Genomic DNA, 5,553 nt, shown 5'->3' with positions numbered 1-5,553 from the left:
GCCCATTTTGGTCTCTCTCTAGAACATCTTTTACTACTCTGTGTAGGGTTAGCTTTGTCATCATGAAATTCTTTAGTTGTTCTTTGCCATGGAAGCATTTCACTTCTCCATCAAACTTGAAAGAGAGTTTTACAGGGTATAGTAATCTGGGCTGGAATTTGTTTTCATAGAGGACTTGAAGTACTCTGCTCCATGCACTTCTTGCTTTCATGGTTTGTGAATTTTGATGGGTTTTCCTTTAAATGTGATCTATTTCTTTTCTCTAGTGGTTTTCAGTATATTGTTCTTGTGCTGGATTTCTGAGATCATGACTATTATATGTCTCTGTGTATTTTTAATTGGTTTGAAGTTATTTGGAGTTCTGTATGCTTGGGATACCTGAATGTCAGATTGTTTCCTCATATTTGGGGAGTTTTCTGCTACTACTTCTGCCCATATTCTTTTTATATCCTTTGTATTGACTCCTTCTTTCTCATTGATGTCTATTAGTCTCACGTTGTTCATCTTTACATCATCTTGCACATGATGAATTATTTTTTTCCTCCATCTTACTTGTTTTTAAGAGATCTTTTCTTACCTTTTCACTAGCTGTGACATCATCTTCAACATCGGAAACTATCTTCACTTTCACTCAAATGGTTTTGCAAGCTTGTGATTGAGACTTTAAGCTCCCTAAATCTTTTTGACTCTGCTTCATACAATCTATTTCTTTCCGGTGTTGCTCATTCAAGGAATCCTTCACCCTTCTAATCTCCTCTTTGTTTTTATCAGTGTCTTTTTGGGAAGCAGATATTAATTCTTTTACTTCAGAGATTATTTCTGATCTGATTTCCTCTATATGTTTCTGCATTTGATTCTTTACTTCAGACGCTATTAATTCAGAGATTTCTTTTTTATTTTAGAGATTAATTCTGATCTGAGTTCCTCTATACATTTCTGCTGTTGTTTCTTTCCTTCAGACACTATTAATTCAGACATTTTAGCATGCTAGTGTCCTCTGCACTTGTTCTGGGTGGGCTCGGGACCTGATATTGCATTTTTCTCCTTCTCTTTGTCATTTTGAATAGCACTGTCCTCAGAGCTTTGGTGTAGAACTTTGATGCAGTTACAACCTTAGCACCTATTAAAATTTGGGTGCAGATCTACTAAGTTTGAGTTCATCCAGTTGTGCCTGGTGTGGGTCTGGCTATTGTGCTCTGCTCCTTCCTGCTGAAGCCCTTGGAGATGAACCTGTTGTGCCCCTCTGGTAAGATGTTCTGCTCCTGGATTAGCTGGGTGGTTTTGGCCCCTAGTCTCTCTGCAAGGACTTCAGCTGCAGAATTTCACCCTAGGCCTGTATGCCAGTCCTGGGCTGGGTCTGGAGGGATCCAGGGGATGCAGGAGAGTGCAGAAGCTCTCCCACACACTCACTGGGCCTGGGCTTGGGCAGGTCTGGAAGGGTCCCTAGAGGGCGGCTGAAGTTGTCACTCACAAGGCAGACTTGGGCTGGCTCTGGAGGGGTGGAGTGATCCCAAGAGTGCAGTGAAAGGTCTCACTCATGCAGTGGGCCTGGGCTTGGTCCAGAGAGGTCCAGCATGTGCAGGGGAGTGCAGAAGCTATCCCACGCACTCACTGGTCCTGGGATTGGGAGGGTTTGGAGGAGTTCCAAGAGCGTGAGGGAAGTTGTCACTCACAAGGCAGGCTTGGGCTGGCTCTGGAGGTGTGGAGAGGTCCTGAGAGCTCTTCTTGATTCTCCACCCTGCCCAGCATCCCTACTTGTCCCTTTTTGTAGAGTATCCATTTCCCCAATTCTCCTGGGATTATCTGTAATTCAGAACAAATAGGAGTGCACCCATCCTGTGCTATACTACCTCAAAGTGAAAGACAATTATATGAGATTTTTTTTGTGCATCTCTTGAAAATCCCCTCAAACTCACCTCTTACTGCAGCCAGGTCCCCCCAGGCTTTGCACTGAGGCCACCTGACACTACCTAAACCCCTGTTCCCTACTCATTTCTAGCCCTGGCTCTGGGGTCAATTTAGGAGGCTGCTTGTCACTTATGGGTCTGAAGGTTTCCAACCTCATTTATTTGTGCAAGTTATTCAACCTCGCTTGGCCAAGGCTCAAGAGATATCAAAATGCTTTCCCACATGGATGTTCCAAGTGACTATGCTGAGATACACTGCATAAAAGAATTCAGAATGTCCTGTCATGCCAGCAGGAAGTGAGGACATAGCCATCCCAGGCCACCTCTGATGGCAGTGCATTATGTCAGCCAAGACAAGTTTCATGGCCATTATCTTGTTCAGTGGAGATAAGGATATTCAGTGACCAAATAAGTCTCGTAGCTCTAATTTTGTTACTTGTTTTTCAAATACTAAAGATTGTGACATATTTTCTGACTTTTTTTTCAAATATTAGGGATTTACTCTGCCATCTTTACACTTAACTATATCCCAAGTCCCTTTTATATATATTTTTTTTTATTTTCATACACAGTCTTCATAAGCAGCTAAGTTATTCATGCTCAACACAAACTTGGATTTTCCTGCCTCAACCTCCCATGGTGTTGGAATTCGAAGCATGCACCACCACAGGCATGCTCTACCTTTTGTTTTATCATAGCATTTTGCCTGCTAGCCCATCAGCAGCTCTGGACTAGAGTCCATTCAAGAGGGCACTGGGCATATTCATCCTTGTATTGCACAAGGGCTGACACTTCTGGAATACAATCACAGCACAGGAACAGATTAATAAAAGTAGATAGAGAAAAGAAACAAATCACTTATGAAGGAAAACCCATCAGAATCCCAGCAAACTTCTCAAAACAAACCCTCCAATCAAGGAGAGCTTATAATAAGGTATTTCAATCCCTAAAAAAAAAAAATCTTCAACCCAGATTGATGTACTTCACAAAACTATCTTTCAAAATCAATGGAGATTGGCCAGCCAAATACCTCAGCAGATTAAAGAACCTACAAGCAGTCGCAGGGGCTGGGGGTTCAATCCCCAGGCCTGCTTTGCCAGCCCTGTACCCTGGGGCTTACTGAGATGGTGATTGAGACTGGGTGTGGTGGAGTGCACCTGTAATCTCAGTTCTTGGGAAGCTGTAAATGGGTGGATCACTGTGAGTCTGATCTAGTAGTGAGACCCAACACCCTGTAGACCCTTCCCTAAAATACAAAAAAAAAAAATCAATGGAGAAATAAGATACTTCCATGACAAAGAACAGCTGAAGAAATTCATGATACAAAACCAGATCTACAGAATGCTCTAAATAATATATTAGAAAGAGATAACAAAAACCACAAACACATGAAAACTAAATAGGAAGAAGTAGGCAGACAGGGCAAGCAATTAAACAGAGGAAAGAAACAGGAAATCAAAAATAGGAAAATAATATGAAAAAGATAAGCTAATACATACCAGTTATAACATCAGTGGAAATGTTTTCAACTCACCAATCAAAAGAAAAAGACTGGAAGAATGGATTAAGAAACAATATTCAACAATACATTGCCTTCAAGAAACACATTTAACACAAAAAGAAATCCATACACTAAAAGTCAAAAGATGGAAAATAATTTTCCATACCACAGGAACCCAGAAAAAAAGCAGCAGTATCTCTTCTATTTGCAGACAATGTAAACTTTTAGCCAAAGTTGATCAAAAGAGACAGAGAAGGTCACTACACATATGTTAAGAAAAAATGTCAAGAAGAAGAGATAATAATCATACATATATATGCACCAAACACTGATGAACCAAACTACATAAAACAAATATTCACAGACATGAAGAACAAAGTGAGCACTAACACAGTTGTGGTGGGGAGCCTCAATAATCCACTGTCACAAATAGATAAACCAAACAAAAAATCAACAAAAAAAATCAAAACTAAATGATACTTGTAATCAAATAGACCTGGTAGATGTCCATAAATCATTCCACCCAAGAACATCAGAATACACATTCTACTCAGCTGCTCAAGGGACATTCTGTAAAACAGGCTACACGTTAGCCCAGAAAACATGATTAAGTAAATGTAGAGGAATGGAAATCACCAAATACATACTATCTAACCATATCTCAATGAAATTGGAAATCAACAACAAAAGAAATCACAAAAATGCATAAGCACATGGAAATTAAACACCCTTCTGAACAACCAATGGATCACAAAGGAAATTGAAGATGAAATTAAACAGTACATACAATTAAATAATAATACCAGTACAACATACTGGAACTCATGGGATACAATGAAAGCAGTCTTATCAGGGAAATTTGTAGCAATGAATTCTCACATCAGGACACCAGCGTGAGCTCAAATAAACAATTGAATGTTGAACCTTAAACTTCTAGAAAAGGAAGAATAAATCACATCCAAATCTCATACCTCAGAGGAAATTATGAAGATAAGAGCAGAAAACACTACAATTGAGAATAATAAAATAATATAAAGGGCTGGCCAAATAGCTCAGCAGATTAAAGCACGTGCAAGCAGATGCAGAGGCCAGGGTTCAACCCCTGGGCCTGCTGTGCTGGTCCCGACCTTGGGGCATGCTGAGATGGCAATTGAGACTTGGTGTGGTCATGCACCTCTAATCCCAGTTCTTGGGAGGCTATAAACAGGCAGCCTAGAGATCCAGTCCTAGCCCAGGTCCCGTGAGTGTGTGGAGAGCTTCCTGCTACCCTGCGCCCAGGGGCAGCGAGGGCCAGACCTTCTCCCACCCCCTAGGGCCGCCCCCCACCACTCCGCAGTACCACCCCCACGCCGCCCGCCAAGTAGGAACTTCTGCCAACATCCAGGAACACCCACACCCAGTCCTAGCACAGGTCCAGTGAGTGTTTGGAGAGCTTCCTGCTACCTTGCACTAGCGGGACCTGTCCCAGCCCAGGCACAGCGTGGGCCGGACCCTCTCCCACCACCTCGGGTGGCACCCCACCACTCCGCAGCACCTCCCCACGCCACCTACCGAGTAGGAATTTTGTGGTATTCTGGGAACCCCCGGACCCAATCTAAGCCCAGGCCCAGTGAGTGTATGGGAGAGCTTCCTCTTCCCCCTACTTCACCTTGCCCCCTCCAGGCTCAGCTCAGGCCTGGCATACAATCCAGAGGTGTAACCCCGCAGCTGCAATCCCTGCAGAGAGTGTAGAGGATAGATCCAGCCAGCTACTAGAGGAGCAGAACATCTTGCCCCAAGGGCACAAAATATTCACCCTCAAGGGCAGCAGTGGGAAGTAGCTGAGCACAACAGCCAGACCTAAGCCAGACGCAGCTGGATAAGTCCAAACTTTGTAGAGCTCCACCTGAACTTCAGTACCTGCGAAGGTCATAACTACAGCAAAGATCTACAACAAAGGTCAGAAGACACTGCTACACAAAATGATGAGAAGGAACAAAATGCAACCTCAGAATCCAAGCCCACCTATAACAAGTGCAGAGGACACTAACACAGAACAAACTGAAAATCACACAGCTGCAAGCAATGAATCAACAGCTTCTGAAATAAAACAGCTGCAGAAAGATATAGAAGACCTCAGATTGGAAATGAAAAAAGAAATCCCTG

Source organism: Octodon degus, unplaced genomic scaffold, assembly GCF_000260255.1.
Source record: "Octodon degus isolate 3935 unplaced genomic scaffold, OctDeg1.0 scaffold00010, whole genome shotgun sequence".
In the NCBI taxonomy this organism is placed as follows: Eukaryota; Metazoa; Chordata; class Mammalia; order Rodentia; family Octodontidae; genus Octodon; species Octodon degus.
Note: the sequence above shows the minus strand (reverse complement) of the source record.